At 50.3% G+C, this 17,869-nt stretch overlaps 1 protein-coding gene across 2 annotated transcripts in view; it reads left to right on the top strand.

Moving 5' to 3' along the window:
• The window catches only part of DIP2B (disco interacting protein 2 homolog B), a 220,708-nt gene that overhangs the window by 73,622 nt on the left and 129,217 nt on the right, over positions 1-17,869 (top strand). The gene's annotated exons all lie outside the window — the stretch shown is intronic.

The following is a 17,869-nucleotide window of genomic DNA, read 5'->3' on the forward strand; positions in this document are numbered from 1 at the left end:
AGTGTTCTAGCTAGTTAGAGAATAATAATTATCATGCTCAGTCATGGACAGAACAAAGAATTAACAGAAGGATTCTTAATGCAAGATAACTCCAGAATTGATATTTAACCTTAAAAAACAAACAAACCATGCTTGAAAGGTCTCTTATATTAGGAATAGGAATGAACAAGTGTGAAGCAAGGATGTGCAGGAGACATCTCCGTTCCCCCACCCACCCACTATTTCCTCTTTCCCCTTCCTGAAAGCCCCCAAAGCCTGCTACTTTCTCTCCTTCTAGGATTGCTATCCTCCAGGCGGGGTCTGGAGATTTCCTGGAATCACAAAAGACCTCCCAATGCAGAGATCAGTTTCCCCTTAGGGTTGCCAGCTCCAGGCCAGAAAATTATTGGCGATTTGGGGAAGGTGAGGTTTGGGGAGGGAAGTGACTTCAGTAGGGTCATAGAGTCTACCCTCCAAAGCAGCCATTTTCTTCAGGGGAACTGATCTTTGTCTTCTGGAGAGCAGTTGCAATTCCGAGTGATTTCTAGCACCCACCTGGAGGTTGGAAACACTAGTTCCGCTTGAGGAAATGGGTGCTTTGGAGGGTGGAGTCTGTGGCTTTATACCCCTCTGTGGTCCGTCCCCTCCTCAAATCCCACCCTCCCCAGTCTCAGTCTCCAAAATCTCTAGGAATTTTCTAACCTGGAGTTGGCAACCCTATCTCCTCATCCAACAGCCAACCTACCTTTATCTGCCCTTTTGTCTTAAGTTTCCCCCCCCCCCCCCGGAAAACTGTGGCCCAGTTGTGGGGTGCTGGCCACTGAGCAAGGCCCACTTGCATGGTAGGGAAATCTCAAGGACTTGTGGGGTAGCACCTCACTTTTCCCTGTATCCCTTTCCCCACGCTATTTCCTCTTTCCCTCCTCCTGGCAACCCTCATATTCTCTCCCCTTTCACTGCTTCATTCTCTCCTTCTCAGGCATTCAACAACCTACCTTTTACCTGCTTCCCATCTTAAGCTTATATATATTATTTATTTACTTCATTTATACCCCACCTGTCTCCACAGTGGAGACCAAAGCAGGTTACATTATTCTCCTTTTTATCTGCACAACAAACAACAAAGTATGTGGCTGGTCCATAATCACCCAGTGAGGTTCCACAGCAAGATGGGGATTCGAACCTGGGTCTCCCAGACCCTACTGTAAAGCTCTAACTGCTACACCACACTGGCTTTCATTTGGTGGCTGCTGTTGAACAGTAGCAAGCAGCCACACCTAATTGAGTCTTGCAAGTCGGGTGTATCAGGTCATCCAGAGGTTGCTGCCAGGCCTAGGGTTGCCATCTTCCAGGTATGACCTGTGGCCTCTATGGCATTATCTTCAGCTGAGGCCTCTCTTCTCCCCAAACCCCACCCTTCTCAGACTCCACCACACAATCTCCAGGATTTTCCAACCTGGAGCTGGCAACACTAGTCAGGCCTGGCCCCAATGTGTCCTCCCTCAAAGTTCAAAATAGGCCTGGAAAGGACTCTGTCCTCTCCCCCTGCCTTTTTACTCACAGAAACCCAGCCTGGAATAGTGAGGTTGTCTAGCAATAGCCACTGAAGGAATCTGTACCTTAAAGCTACAGGTGTTCCTTTTATCATTTTCATTTTTTAAACTCCCAATGTATTTTTTTAGATTTCAGATTTTTGTGCAAACATGGGGTCCTTTTCGGGTTTGTAGAAAGATCTATCTTGCCCATTCACATATCTAGTCACTGGATCTTCAGATTTGGCTGACCTCGCTATTTATATATAGATTGGTAGGGATGTGCAAAGGGTCCCATGATTGCTGGAATTAGCAGCCAACCAGATGAATTTATGCCAGAGATGAATGTTAAAGTGACATTGTATGTCGATGCCTCAGAATTGTTTCTGCTTTATCAGTGTGCATTGGGGTTGATGATGATGATCACCCCCTTCAAGGTGGTTTTGTCAAGAGAAGAACTTTGTAATTTTCATTAAATATGCCTATGGGCTGCATTTTCAAAAAGAGCTTGCAATTCATAATTCAGTCTATATTTTGTTTAAAAAAAGCTCGGCTTCTTAATGAAGTGTGTTAAGCTGTATGGAAAATCTGGACAGTATCCGTGCATCTGGGGTTTCAGGAGCCATGGATAAGCTGTTTCATCACTCCTTCTAATAGTAAAATGGCTGGCCCTTGATATGAATGCACAAGCAGCAAAACTAGGAAACCCACAGATAAGGGGGCGTTTCTTTATACTCTGGGGATTCTGTAGTATAACCGGACTTTGTAAATTAAGCAAATAGAAAAAATACTTGGATGTGAACTGAGTATACCCAGGATCATGGGGGTGTTGAATATCTGATGGTTGTAGGCAAAAAAAGATGGGAAATTGGGCAGCTCAAGCGTTTCTGTCTTTCTCTGGTTTATGCTTAAAGTCACTGCAAATGAATTTAACAGTTTGAAGCCAAGTTGAAAATTTACAGGGCAGACAAACTTGCTGGTTTATAAAAGCTGCTTTACAGTGATCTGATGGATTAAAAAAATGCTTTCCCCAGGTAAAGCACATTTTTTGTACAGAGGGTGGCTACTCTCAGTCCCTACTATCTGTCATTGGAGGATATCAGGTAGCAGGTGTTTCTCTGCCTGATCCTTGGAAAGTTGCCGCCAGCCAGAACAGGCATTGGTGGGATAGGCTGACCAGTTCTTTGCCACCCTATAAGGTAGCTTCATATATGTTCACAGGCAGTGTGTCTGCATCTGTTCTTTTCTACAACCCTGAGAATTTGCTTTAGTGCACTGTGCCGGTGTGAATGGATGAACATTGGATAGATCTTCTTTTTAAAAAAATGCTTTTTCTAACAAACTATGCTTATTTTTTTGTCATCTTGGATTATTACCAAGGGTCTCTGTTGAACTGTCAGCATGGCAGTTTGCTCCCTCCTGTGCATGTCTTGCACATGTTTGATTTTGCTTGTCAAAATATTGTTTAATTAGCAAGGGCAAAGTTTTATGCGGACCCACCCACAAACGTTTCCCTATTGTTATTGCCTGAGGAGCCAGCTAACTGGCAGAAGATGGAGACAGAAACCACACTGCTAGGTAAGACACCAATTACTGCTGCCATTTTCACTTGGGTCTGCTGAGCGTAGCAGTGCCTTAGGGCAGATTTCCCATTCACGTCAGTGTGGGCAGAAATAAGGAATAAAGGCCTTAGTGTTGGCACATTATTTTTCTTTTTTTAGTGAACATAACAGAGACAATTTACAATTATGCTTATCTCTGAGGCTTAAAAACAATTTAAAGCATTTTCCATGATGAACTAATAGCTTCTGTTCACTTCTGATATTGGAAGTACTTCCTTTGTGCAGATAAGGAAATGGCAGCATTGCCCTGATTATTAAAACACCAGGCTGTACCAAACTACCAGACCCTCATGGTGTCAGGGAAATTCCTTGAAAGTGGTCTAATAAAAGAGAGGACTGTATCTATTTTAGGGCCTTATTTAAGGGAAACAGCTGAACTTTTGCTGTAAAGAGTCACCAGCGAGGGAGGATGTTTTCTTAGAAGATATATGATTTGCTTCCTACGTTATGGTTTCCCATGATTAACATACATGTAGGAAATGATGTCTCTATTGTAATGTGGCAATGTGCAATTTTGAATTTTACATTTATTTCTAAAGCACCTAAAAATCTTTCACATGGTGTGTGTGTTAAGTGCCGTCAAGTCGCTTCCGACTCATGGCGTCCCTATGAATCAATGTCCTCCAAAACATCCTATCTTTAACAGCCTTGCTCAGGTCTTGCAAACTGAGGGCTGTGGCTTCCTTTATAGAGTCAATCCATCTCTTGTTGGGTCTTCCTCTTTTCCTGCTGCCTTCAATTTTTCTTAGTATGACTGTCTTTTCCAGTGATTCTTGTCTTCTCATAATGTGACCAAAGTATGAAAGCCTTAGTTTAGTCATTTTAGCTTCTAGGGTCAGTTCAGGCTTGATTTGATCTGTAATCAATTGATTTATTTTTTTGGCAGTCCACAGTATCTGTAACACTCTCCTTCAACACCACATTTCAAAGGAATCTACTTTCTTCCTATCAGCTTTCTTCATTGTCCAGCTTTCACACCCATACATAGTAATAGGGAATACGATGGCATGAATTAACTTGATCTTGGTTGCCAGTGACACATCCTTACACTTAAGAATCTTTTCTAGCTCCTTCATGGCTGCCGTTCCCAGTCTCAATCTCCTTCTGATTTCTTGGCTGCAGTCTCCCTTTTGGTTGATGGTGGAGCCAAGGAATAGAAAGTCTTGAACAATTTCAGTTTCCTCATTGTCAACCTTAAAGTTGAGTAATTCTCCTGTAGTCTTTACTTTTGTCTTCTTGTTTCTCCCAATTGCTCTCAGTGCAGCTTTCACTTCACTTTATAAAACTAGGTTTTTCTTCAAAAGATTCTTGGACGGAATCTGGCATGCTTTCATCTCTTTTGTATAGTCTCATGGTATACAGGACTAGAATAGACCATGATCCCTTCCCACAGGCATGCCATCTAAATTATAAAGGAAGATATGATATAAGGATTTGAGTGTGCTTGGGCTCAGATTTACGAGTGAGATGAAATCTGTTTGGATTTGAATATTTTCTCTGTTATTGTCCTTATTAATTGTACAGCCCATCCAAACGTACACAAAATATATTTTGGGCAAGAGATACTGTAGAAGCATGTGGATACTGTGGGTGGATTCATGTAGGGATTCTACTTCTTGTGTTACCAGTTCAGTTTTCCCATAGTTTGATAGGTATTTACTTCTGATATTTTTGAGCTATTAGGTTTGTGTTTGTTCTCTCTCTTTTAAAGTAGCTTGTGCTCTTTGGTCAAGAGTATAAATGCAAGATAACCTTGGTGCCAAATTTAGCAGCTGTTTCTTATGCTTTGCTTAAATGTGTTTCTTTACTCTTCAAAACATTGTATTATATAATCAATTCCTAAGGATAAAGCAGTGGAATCCTCTGCCAACTACAAAATGATTACATTCACCAAGTCCTGGTTTCCTGCCCAGACCTCCTATCTGCAGTATGCAATATTGCTTGTCATCTTTTTTTCTCCCTTCCTACTGCAGAAATTAAGAAACCTGGTTAGTTATTTATTTACTTTATTTATAGCCCTCCTTTCTCACTGAGACTCAGGGCGCATTACACAGTGTAAGACAATGCAGTTAAATAGCAGGAGACATGCAACAAGTAATTCAATAGGACTAGGATCACAAAAATTAGAAGAAAGGTAAAAGTACTATTAGACAAGATATGTCATAAACAATACTGAAAAACACTTACAAAACTAGAAGACAAAGCTGCAGACCCAAGATGGTGGGTGGAAAGTGCTGTGAAGTTGCAGCTGAGTTATGGTGACTCCAGGTTTTCAGGGCAACAGAGGGGGTTTGCCATTGCCTGCGTCCCTGCATAGCAACCCCAGTCTGCCTTGGTGGTTTCCCATCCACAGCCAGCCCTGCTTAGCTTCCATGGTCTGATGAGATCAAAAGAATGTCATAGACTACAATCAAACTTCTTGTATAAAAGCTCCCTCCATTATACTGTACCTCTGTGTCTCTGCTTTCCATCACCTGCGGTGTTATCAGTGAACTCGTAAAAGCAGTTCACACCTTCTGGTCTCAGGCGCCAGGCCTGATGGCCCATGTATCTTCCCCCCCCGCTGTTCTTCCTGCCAGTACTCCCTCAGGCCGGTGCGGCCTTGGAAGTGTGATAGCCGCACCAGACTTCCTGGGATCCGTCTGATGTTTTGTATTATGCCAAGCTTGTAACTTCCCATAACAATAAGTGTGAACCCCAGTGCCCCAGTGCCCTGGAGTCAATATATTCTGTAAACCCGTATAGCCCCTCACTTGCAACTTTCTACCTGTGCCTGTCTCATCTCCTGAAGGCTTCAATAAATCTATTGTTTCTGTATCAACGTCTGAGCAACTGATTTGGAGAAGCAAACTCAGAGAGGGGGATCTCTCACATTAAGTTGCAAGTCCTTGCCTCTCGGACTGCAGCTGTACCGCTTTGGACAGAATGTCAGCCGACGAGGACACCACCCCTAACCCCGATGCCCCCAAGGAACCGGACGAGCCGGAGAAGCCGGACCCGAAGGAGGAGGGAGCCAAGCCAAAGAAACCGAAGGGTCGCGCCCCCGACCAAGATCGGGACGGACGTCCCCGGGGGCTTACTTATTGGCTGGACTCTCCCAAGGGCTGGTCGCTCTCGCGGACTGCGGCGAAGGATCGCCGGTTGGCCTTCCCCAGCACGGAACTCGAAGGGGACCCGGCCCGCAAAGAGGCCCTCATGGAGGAAGAACGAAAGCAGTGGCAGGAAGACCGCCGGGCTATGCAGGAGCAGATGGAGATCATGCAACGCGTAATGGGTGAGATGGCCACGACCCTAGATGCGCTGAAGTTGCAACCTCCAGCCGGTGCTCCCCCAGACGGGGCGCCGGTAGTTCCGCCCGCAACCCCTGCCCCCCCGGCCCGTCGGGACCTGAAAGTCACGTATGACGGGTCGGGAGACCAGTTGACCTTTTTTATGGTCCAAGTAGACATTTTTATGCGGGAACAAGGCCGAACCTTCGTTTCTGAGGAGTCCCGGGTGCAGTACGTGGCTTCCTTACTGCAAGGGGAGGCGGCTGCCTGGATGGTGTTGCAGTATGAACTCCGCTCGCCGGTGCTGCGAACCCTGGACGAGTTCATGGTAGCACTCCGAAACCGTTTTGAGGACCCGACTCTGGGTGAGCGGGCTAAAGCCTCCCTGATGCAACTGCGCCAAGGGACTAAGTCGGTGGCGCAGTATGCAAGTGAGTTCCAGTCACTGGCTAGCCGAATTCTGGACTGGAGTGAAGCTACCTTGGTACAATGTTTCAGGGAGGGTCTCAACCCAGACCTCCAACATTGGGCCTTCATGCAAGGGAACCCCCCGGATGTGGAAGGTTGGGTTCGCCATGCTGCTGACATCGAGAATCGCAAACAACTCCTGAACTTGTCCAAGCAACGGCTTGGGCGAGACCCCAGGCCCCGAGGTGACCGTGGCCGGGAACTCCGGCAAGGGGGTGACGGGGGTCTCTCGGCCGCGGAACGCCGCAAGCGGTTCGAGGCCGGCGTCTGCCTGATCTGCGGGGGAAAGGGTCACTTTGCATCGCAATGCCCCTCTCGCTCAGGCCGTCCGACCCCCCCCCCCGCCAAACCCAGGCCGAGCCGACGAAACCGGCCGCCGACAGCCAGCCTCGCCGCAGAAGTGGACCACTGAGCCGGCGCTCCGGCGCACCCTCCGCTCTCCACGCGCGCCCCCAGGATGGGGCATCCGACTCTACGGTCCCATCGGGGTCCCGGATTACAAATACCGTCTTTGATTCGGACGGCTCCCCGGAAGCCACCACCCCGTCCCCCTCTTCCAGCGAGGAGGAAGAGTGGGAACAGCCGGCAAAAAACGCCGTCGGTCTGCTGTAGAGGGGGCTCCGCAGCAGACCGTCCCTATCGTTGTGCAAGGAGCTCCACCGATGGTAAGCGCCCAAGAGGACAATGTATTTGTGCGTGTTCATCTGTCCCTACCCAAAGGGGGTCCCCCGTTAGAGGTCCCCGCGTTGGTCGACTCGGGGTGTGCCCGCACCATGATAAATGAGGAAACTGCCAAGAAGTTGGGTGTCCGGCGCAAGCGGCTTCCGGGACCCCTCCGTTTTTCCCAAATGGACGGGAGTGACTTTAAACGGGGCCCTGTGACCCACAGAACTGCAGCCGTGATTATGTCCGTGGGGGAACATTGGGAACGGTTGTATTTCACCATCGCCCCTATTGTAACCCCTGTGGTGTTAGGGATGAACTGGTTAAGGGGACACAATCCCTCCATTGATTGGGTTAAACGGGTGCTTTCCTTCCCCGAAAACCCCTGTGGGTTGCATGACAAGGAACGGGTACTCAGAACTCCAGCCGCCGCACTGGTAGGGTCCCCCGCCCCAGTCTCTCCTCAATTACCCTCTGAGTACTCGCAGTTTACTGATGTTTTCGATGTTAGAGAGTGCGACGAACTGCCTCCCCACAGAGAAACGGACTGTGCCATCGAGATTGTAGGGGAAGGCAAACTGTCTAAGGGAAAGGTTTACCCCATGAGCCCTAGTGAAAAGACTGTATTGCGAGACTATCTGGATGTCAATCTGGCGAGGGGTTTCATACGCCCCTCCAAGGCTCCTTATTCAGCCCCAGCTTTCTTTGTAAAGAAAAAGACGGGAGATTTAAGACTGTGTATTGACTTTCGCAGACTGAACGCAGTCACCCAGTCTAATGCTTACCCCCTCCCTCTTATTCCTGACCTTCTAGCACAATTAAAGGAGGGCCGAATCTTCACCAAACTGGACTTGGTAGAAGCCTACCACCGCATTCGCATCAAAGAAGGAGACGAACCCAAAACGGCCTTTTCCAGTTGTTTTGGGATGTTTGAGTACCTGGTCATGCCGTTCGGACTTTCGGGGGCTCCGAGTGTCTTTATGCAATTAATTAATGAAGTTTTGCATGATTTACTGTTTCGGGGGGTGGTGGTATTTCTCGATGACATTCTTATTTACTCTGAGACCATGGAAGAACATGTGCGCCTAGTGCGAGAAGTGCTCCAGCGGCTGCGGGAGCACAAACTGTATGCTAAGGTGTCCAAGTGTGAATTCCACCAACCTTCTATTACATTTCTGGGGTATGTGATTTCCCACCAAGGGTTGGAAATGGACCCCGCCAAGGTCCAGGCGGTGCGGGACTGGGAAACCCCCACTACCCGCCGCCAACTTCAACAGTTTTTGGGGTTTGCCAACTTTTACCGGAATTTCATTCCCAACTTTGCCCAAGTTGCGCTTCCCCTCACTGCCCTGTTGCGTACCAAGGACAGGGGGGCTAGCGCCGCACTCCCCTCAGCCCGTCTGCAATGGTCTCCCCAGTGCCAGCAAGCTTTTGAACGTTTAAAGCTACTTTTTTCATCCGAACCCGTTTTGGCTCATCCGGATTGCACCAAGCCCTTCGTGGTGCAGGTGGATGCCTCGGATGTAGCCATGGGCGGGGCCCTATTGCAGAGGGATGAGGGGGGACGGTTGAGGCCATGCGCCTACTTCTCCAAGAAGTTTTCCCAGTCCGAAATCAACTGGGCCATTTGGGAGAAGGAGGCAGCAGCGGTCAAACATGCCCTTACCATATGGAGACACTTCTTGGAGGGGGCCGAGCTGCCGTTCGAAGTGTGCACAGATCACAAGAATCTTGAGGCTCTCAAGGGAGCTAGAAAACTCAATGCCAAACAAATTCGGTGGGCCCAATTTTTTGCAAAATTCCGGTTCACCCTCAAACATGTCCCTGGCAAAGAAAATGCCCTAGCTGATGCTTTGTCACGACTTCCCCAGTATCGCAACGATTTCGATCGCCCCGTCGACTCCCTGTTCACTCCCGAACAGCGAGGGGAAGTCCCTGGCTTGGCCGTCACCACCCGATCCCAAGCCCGCCAACCGGAGACCCCCCCTACGCTCAAAGGTATCCCGGAAGCATTCCAACAGCGACTCCGGGACGCCTCCTTACAGGAGGAGGAGCACCATCTCCTCCCCACTGGCTTGGAACGAACCAACACTTGGTGGGTGCAAGGGGGGAAACTATATGTCCCATCTTCCCTTCGCAAAGAAGTATTGGGACTTGTACATGGGGCCAGGCTGGCGGGTCATTTTGGTTTCATAAAAACGCTTCACCTGGTTCGAAGGCAATTCTGGTGGCCCGGTATGAGATCTGATGTAGAGTTGTATGTGCGCAGCTGCCCCACCTGCGCCACAGCCAAGAAACGGATGGGAAAACCCCCGGGGCTTCTCAAACCGCTTGAGAACCCCTCCCGTCCCTGGGAAGTCATCGCCATGGATTTTATCACCGACCTACCTCCAAGTCGGGGGAAAACGGTTCTCTGGGTTATCACAGACCTCTTTTCCAAACAGGTTCATTTCGTTCCATGTGCAGGTCTTCCTTCAGCCCAGGGCTTAGCTAAACTGTTCATCACGCACGTCCTCAGGCTACACTCGATCCCGAGGAAGGTCCTCTCCGACCGGGGGGTCCAGTTTGTTGCCAAATTCTGGCGGGCTTTCCTAAAGTTAATGGGAGTGGAGGAACAGGGCCTTTCTTCCGCCTATCACCCCCAAACGGATGGTCAAACGGAACGAGTAAATGCGGTAGTAGAATGTTATTTGCGTTGCTATGTAAATTTCCACCAGGACGACTGGGTCGACCTGCTGCCATTTGCCGAATATGCGTACAACAATGCGCCTCATTCCTCTACCGGCTTTAGTCCCTTCCAAGTTATATACGGGACGGATTTTGGCCCTTTCGGTTCTGCCCCCGTCTCGCCAGAGCTCCAGTCTACCCCTGATCTTCAGGAGTGGATTCAGGTGGTTAAATCCACCTGGCCATGGTTGCTCAAAAATCTGGAAAGGGCAAAAAGCAAGTACAAGGAACAAGCAGACAAACACCGGTCTCCGGGATGGGAACTCAAGGTGGGGGAGCAAGTCTATCTGTCCACCAAAAACCTCCGCTCTCTTCGCCCCTGCAAAAAACTGAGCGACCGTTATGTAGGACCTTTCCCCATTACCAGAGTAATCAACGAGGTTACCGTGGAACTGAGTCTCCCTAAGACTCTCAAGGGAGTTCATCCAGTCTTCCATATAAGCCTCCTCAAACCTTATGTAGCAGCTCCCCAGTTCCACCCCCCTCCCGCTCATGAGATTCCTACCGTAGTAGGAGGGGATACCCATTTGGAAATATCCAAGGTTTTAGATTCCAAATGGAAGAAAGGGAAACTGTTTTACTTTGTTCGCTGGAAAAACCTTGGCTCCGCTCATGACGAATGGGTGGCCGCACCCCACATGGCAGCTCCTCGCTTGGTCCGAGAATTCCACCTCGCTTATCCCGATAAGCCTCGTCCTCTCGGAGGGGGGCCTTAAGGGGGGCAGAATGTGAGGGTCTCTGTCTTTGTGTCTCTGCTTTCCATCACCTGCGGTGTTATCAGTGAACTCGTAAAAGCAGTTCACACCTTCTGGTCTCAGGCGCCAGGCCTGATGGCCCATGTATCTTCCCCCCCCGCTGTTCTTCCTGCCAGTACTCCCTCAGGCCGGTGCGGCCTTGGAAGTGTGATAGCCGCACCAGACTTCCTGGGATCCGTCTGATGTTTTGTATTATGCCAAGCTTGTAACTTCCCATAACAATAAGTGTGAACCCCAGTGCCCCAGTGCCCTGGAGTCAATATATTCTGTAAACCCGTATAGCCCCTCACTTGCAACTTTCTACCTGTGCCTGTCTCATCTCCTGAAGGCTTCAATAAATCTATTGTTTCTGTATCAACGTCTGAGCAACTGATTTGGAGAAGCAAACTCAGAGAGGGGGATCTCTCACAGTACCCCTATTTCCTTGTTAAAAATGCCCTCCTGAACATTTCTGCTTCACACATTCTGTGGAATTAATAGAAGTTTGGGAACCTCTGTGACCTCTTCAGGCAGGCCATTTCGCAAGATGGGTGTCACAACAAAGAAAGCTTGGGTGCATGCAGCTTGAATGTACATGCACATTTGTATGTGTGTGTGCATGCATAAAGGTAAAGGTCCCCTGTTGTCAGGCCTGCTTTCCACTGCTCTCAGCAGCCTATCAGACTGTGAATGTTTTAGTTTCGATTCCACCAGGTGCCTCTCAAGGTCGGACTTGCTAACTGCTGAATTCCTGTTCCAGCGCTATCTCCCGTGGGAATGTCTCCTCGTTAGAGGGGGGGTCGCCATGACCAGTTGTGACTAGTACTTTTCCTTATAGGCCCTGCACTGTGCTCCCAGTTTCCATTTGTGCCAATTTACCTGTAGCTCTGCATACCTGTATGTTTTCCAATAAATCAGCTGTCTTTTGGACTCCTCGTCTGTGGATGCTGTTTGTGGGATTACCACGGGGACAAGTGCTTACATCTTGGCACGAATCCCTCCTCAATTTTTTACCTGCCTGGCTGGAGCCCTGGAGGGTTCGCCTGGGCCCCGGGTGGGAGTTGAGACAGCACTCCCCGGGTGGAGGGTTTCCGGCCGAAACCCTGGAGGGTACTGAACCTTGGTACCCTCCGTTGGAACCGTCGGACGAGTACCCCGACGACCCTTCCTTGCTGAATGACATTCTTGCTGAGGCGCTGCGGACGGATGCGGAGATCAATCGCCTGATTGTACTCATTCAAGTTCAGTGGTGTCGCCTGGCTGACACGACCCCCTGGACAAACCCTGACGCAGATCAAAGTGCCCAGCACGACCTCCGAATACTGGACTGTCTGGTGGAAGAAGTGCGACTGGCGCAGGAGGATTTAGCAGCCTTGACCGGTTTGTTAGCGGGGTTAACTGTACGTGAGGAGCAACTAGAGCTGGTAGCGGCCCCGCTCCGCCCAGACCATGGCGGGAACGCGGCCGGAGGAGGCCCCAATCCCCACCGCTCCTGATCCCAACCTGTGCTTGAAGGAAGCACAGGATGTGGCGGCCCGGATGGCCTTACTGTTTGTAGGACTAACCTCGGCCACGGCCTCGGTGGCTGAACTCACGAAACGCCTAACCCCTGACTTTGGAGCAGATGCTGCTGCTCTGGCAGTCCAGGTTCAACTGTTATTGGACCTACCAGATTCCTCTGAACTCCTTCTGCTTCTGGAGCGAAAAGCTCTCCCGATCGTCACCACGGCGATCGCCGCCAAACTTGAGGCCGACCAAGTGCTCGCTGACCGACAGCGAGCCGAGGAACAATTGCGGGCAGCAGATGCGGCGGCAGCTCGGGCGCGAGCCGAGAAAGAAGAGGAGCAATGTTTGGCCGCTGCTCGAGCCCGCATGGTCACGGACATGTGTCCCAGAGACAGCATAGGTGTTGGGTTTGTTCCCTCATTTCCCCCGAGTTTTGGTCCATCTCGCGACGCACAACGCGCACGTCGGCTCGCAGGTCGCTTCACCGAGCCGGACTACTCAGATGAGGAAGACCTATATGGTGAGGAACCGCACTGGGCTACTGGTCTCCGGGCTAGCCAGTCCAGACGCATGGGGGGAGCGGGGGACGAAATGCGTCTATTGCGGGTCCAGAACCGGGACTTGAACAATTTGGCCCGTCTGCAGGACCAAATGGAGCAATTACTCCGAGAAAATGAACGTTTGCAACAAGCTCAAACTACCCCAGTCCCACCGGTGCCAACTCAGCCAACCCTGCCTGCTCCACGAGCACAATTTCCGCCGCTAAGGCCACCACTTCTCCCCCCTCCGGGACGACCGGCCCTGCCGCCTCCACGGCTTCCAGCTCAACCGGATCTCCGGAGCACCGGTTTTGCCAGCCCCAGGAGCACCGGTTTTGCTGGCCCCTGGAGCACCGGTTTTGCCGCCTCCAGGGCAACCGCCAGTGCTGCCCCCAGCACCCCCTCCCATACAATGGAAACAACCTCGATTAAGAGTGACCTACGACGGCTCGGTTGAGGCCCTACCCTGTTTCCTACACCAAGTGGACAGTTATATGCGGGAACAGGGGCAGCACTTCCCCACCGAAGACAGTTGGGTGCGCGTCGCTGCCTCCCTGTTGACTGGAAAAGCCGCCGACTGGATGGTCCTTCAGTTTGACACTCGGTCCCGATCCATACGCTCACTCAACGACTTCATGCGAGCGTTACGGCGACGTTTCGAGGACCCTTTCCTGGGAGAGAAGGCCAAGGCGGCCCTCCTGCAACTTCGACAAGGCTCTACACCAGTGCGGGAATTCGCGGACGAATTCCAAAGGCTCGCCACTAAAATAGTGGACTAGACCGAGGCTACCCGAATACATTATTTCCGGGAAGCATTACATCCTGAGATATTGAACTGGGCTTATATGCAACGAGATCCAGACACTCTGGAAGACTGGATTTTACTGGCTGAGGAGGTAGAAAGTCGTTGCCAATTCATTTCGCTGGCCCAATGTCGAGCCAGGGAGGGGGGCAACCAAAAGCCCCCTACTAAGGCTGCAGCTTCAACTCCGCGCAGGCCTGCTCTACCCTCGCAAGACTGCACATCTCGGTTTCAAAGGGGAGCCTGTCTCGTTTGTGGAACCATGGGCCACTTTGCAGCAGCCTGCCTGCTTCGACCGGACTGGTTGGTTCCTGCTCGACTGGATGGACCGCCCCGGAATCGGGGGCGACCTCAGCGCCGAGGCACCGCGGCCAACCAAAGCTCTGCTCCAGAACAGACTGCGCCATCGGCCCTCCATGTCGGAGATGCGCCCCATGAATCTGCACCAGTGAGCCCATCAGGGTTCCGGATTACAAGTGCCCCACTTGGGGACAGCTCACCGTCTTCGGATTAAGACAAGAACTGGAACCCCCCTGCTTTGAATCTTGAATCTCCTTTGGATCTGTCAAAAAACGGGCAGGGTCTGCGGTGAGTGGAGCGACACCGCGGACCCTCGCAGCTATTCCTGCAAAACCCAAAGCTCCGGTGAAGGTGAGTGAGATCGAAGAGACTGTGTATGTGGACATAGTCTTACAGTGCCATGAAGGGGGCCCCCAGTTACATGTTAAAGCACTCATAGACTCCGGGTGTGCCCGCTCCCTGATCAATGAAACCACTTTCAAAGCGCTCAAAGTCAAGTCAGACACCCTGCCAGCTCCCATCCAGTTCGCCCAAATGGATGGCAGTGATTTCAAGGGTGGGCCTGTGGATCGTCACACTCGTGGAGTGGCGATGGGCATTCGCCACCACTGGGAACAAATCGACTTCACCATAGCCCCTATCAGATACGAAGTGGTATTGGGAATTAACTGGCTCAAGGGGCACAGCCCTTGTATTGACTGGGGGGCTGGGACTATAAAGTTCTCTGATCCTAACTGCGACCAACACCGTCTCGTGGCTATTGTACCTCGGTCAACCTCGGCTTTAGTCTCAGACACCCCCTTGTCCTGTCCAATAACTCTTGAATATCAAGACTTTGCAGACGTTTTTGATGTGCAGGAATGTGATGTACTGCCCCCCCCCATCGCCAGACAGACTGTGCTATTGAAGTAGTGGGAAATGAAAAACTGCCTAAAAGTAAGATTTATCCCATGAGCGCTTCTGAACGTACTGTGCTACGTGAATTCTTGGACAAGAATTTGGCTCAAGGTTTCATCCGGCCATCTACCACCCCTTCTTCTGCCCCTGCGTTCTTTGTGTGCAAAAAAAAGGATGACTTGCGCTTATGCATCGACTTTCGAAAACTTAATTCAGTCACCCAGTCCAATGCCTATCCCATTCCTTTGATCTCAGATCTCTTGGGACAATTAAAAGGGGCATATCTTTACAAAAGTTGACTTGGTGGAAGCCTATTATAGAATCAGGATTCGGGAGAGTGATGTACCTCTAACAGTCTTTTCCAGTTGCTTTAGCATGTATGAGTTCTTAGTGATGCCTTTTGGATTAAAAGGGGCTCCGGGGGTCTTCATGTAGTTCATTAATGAGATCCTACATGACTTGTTGTATAGGGGCGTGGTAGTTTATTTGGACGATATTGTTATTTACTCTAAACCTATGGACGAACACATTGCCCTGGTAAGAGAAGTATTGCAACGCCTCAGAGACAATCAGCTCTATGCTAAGGTGTCCAAGTGTGACTTTCACCAAAAATAATTAACTTTCCTGGGCTATATAATTTCACACCACGGACTCACTATGGACCCTGACAAGGTGCAGTCGGTAACCAGTTGGGAACCACCCTCCACCCGTAAGCAAGTTCAGCAATTTCTTGGGTTTGCTAACTTCTACAGGGGGTTCATCCCCAACTTCGCTCAAATTGCACTCCCCATCACGGATCTCCTTAAGACTAAGGGAAAAGGCAGCGCCGCCATGTTGCCCTCAGCTAGAATCAATCGGACCCCCCAGTGCCAAACCGCTTTTGATACTCTCAAGCGACTGTTTACCTCTGAACCAGTGTTGAAGCACCCTGATCCCGATCAGATGTTTATAGTTCAGGTTGATGCCTCCGACGTGGCAATGGGGGTGCACTCCTACAGCAAGGGAGGGACGGTCTTCTACATCCATGCGCTTACTTCTCTAAGAAGTTCGCGCAATCTCAGCTCAACTGGCCAATCTGGGAAAAGGAAGCGGCTGCCGTCCACCATGCCCTTACGGTGTGGAGACTGTTTTTGGAGGGTTCTAAAATCCTTTTTGAAGTATGGAGCGATCACAAGAACCTGGAGGCGCTCACGGGGGCCCGTAAACTGTCTGCGAAGCAAGTTCTCTGGGCGGACTTCTTTGCTCAGTTCCGTTTCGTATTAAAACGTGCCGGGGAAACAAAATGTCCTGGCTGATGCTCTATCCAGACTTCCCCAATATCCAACCAAGGTTGAACTCCCCACGGAGTCCCTGTTCACTCCTGCTCAAAGGGGTTTGCTGCCCACTCTAGCAGTCCAAACCCGATCGCAAGCCCGGCTCCCACCACAGCCTCCACGGGGGGGGGGGACACTTCAAGCCCAACCACACCGTTCAGCCCGACCGTGCCACCTCCTCGCCTCCTTCACCAGCTCCCCCGGCACCCGGTCACTCTGACAATCCAGCCATCCAACCCCCCTCGGAGACATCCCCTCCCTCCAACATGGAGCCCACACCGCCAGATGGGTTGGATCTCACAGACTCTTTTGTGGCTCCCCTTGCCAAGCCGAACTCTCTGCACAAACCCTCCCCTCCGCTCTAACTGAACGTGGAGGTTTGTGGTACAAAGACTCTAAGCTGTATGTGCCTAAAGAGCTCCAGAAGGAAGTCCTACAGCTAGTACATGGAGCCAAGACCCCAGAACACTTTGGTTTTCTAAAAACATTACATTTGTTACGGAGGCAGTTTTGGTGGGCAGGCATGTGAACTGACGTGGATTCGTTCATCTGCAGTTGCCCAGTCTGCGCTACAGTCAAAAGGGCCCAGGGGAAACCTCCCAGATTGTTGCAACCATTAGAGACCCCCACTAGATCTTGGGAAGTGATTGCTATGGATTTTATGACTGACCTCCCCCTCAGCGAGGGAAAAACTGTACTTTGGGTAATCACGGACCTGTTCTCCAAACAGGTACATCTCGTCCCTTGCGCAGGTATCCCGTCTGCCCCAAAACTGGCCCGCCTCTTTGTGTCACATGTCTTCCGTCTACATTCCTTTCCGCGCAAGGTGATAAGCGACCGCGGAAGTAACTACATGGCTAAATTTTGGAAAGCTTTCTTAAAATTAGTGGGGGTAGAACAAGGTCTCTCAAGTGCTTTCCACCCCCAAACCGATGGTCAAACTGAACAAGTGAATGCTGTACTAGAATGCTACTTGCGCTGTTATGTTAACTATCATCAGGATGATTGGGTTGAATTGTTACCCTTTGCTGAATATGCGAACAATAATGCTGTGCATCAATCCACTGGGTTCAGCCCCTTTTGGTCCGTTTATGGGCAAGACTTTGGACCCATAAGCCATACCGATGTCTCCAGGGTGGAGGGGGGTGAAATTGTTGCTGACTGGGTTCACACGATTCAGACAACCTGGCCTTGGCTGGTACGAAATCTGGAGCGAGCTAAACGTAAATACAAAGCTCAAGCTGATAAACGTTGCTCACCAGGTAAAAACTACGCAGTGGGGTACATGGTTTATTTGTCCACCAAAAATTTATGGCCCCACCGCCCGTGTAACAAACTCAGTGCTAAGTACGTGGGTCCCTTCCCCATTGCTCATATCATTAACCCAGTGACTGTGGAACTCTCACTCCCAAAATCACTCAGACGGATCCATCCTGTTTTTCATGTCAGTTTACTGAAACCGCATGTGCCTTCTCCCGAGTGGCATCCTGAACCACTTCCTGAAATACCGGTAATGGT

The sequence above is a fragment of the Euleptes europaea genome, chromosome 1, assembly GCF_029931775.1.
Source record: "Euleptes europaea isolate rEulEur1 chromosome 1, rEulEur1.hap1, whole genome shotgun sequence".
NCBI classification, from domain to species: Eukaryota; Metazoa; Chordata; class Lepidosauria; order Squamata; family Sphaerodactylidae; genus Euleptes; species Euleptes europaea.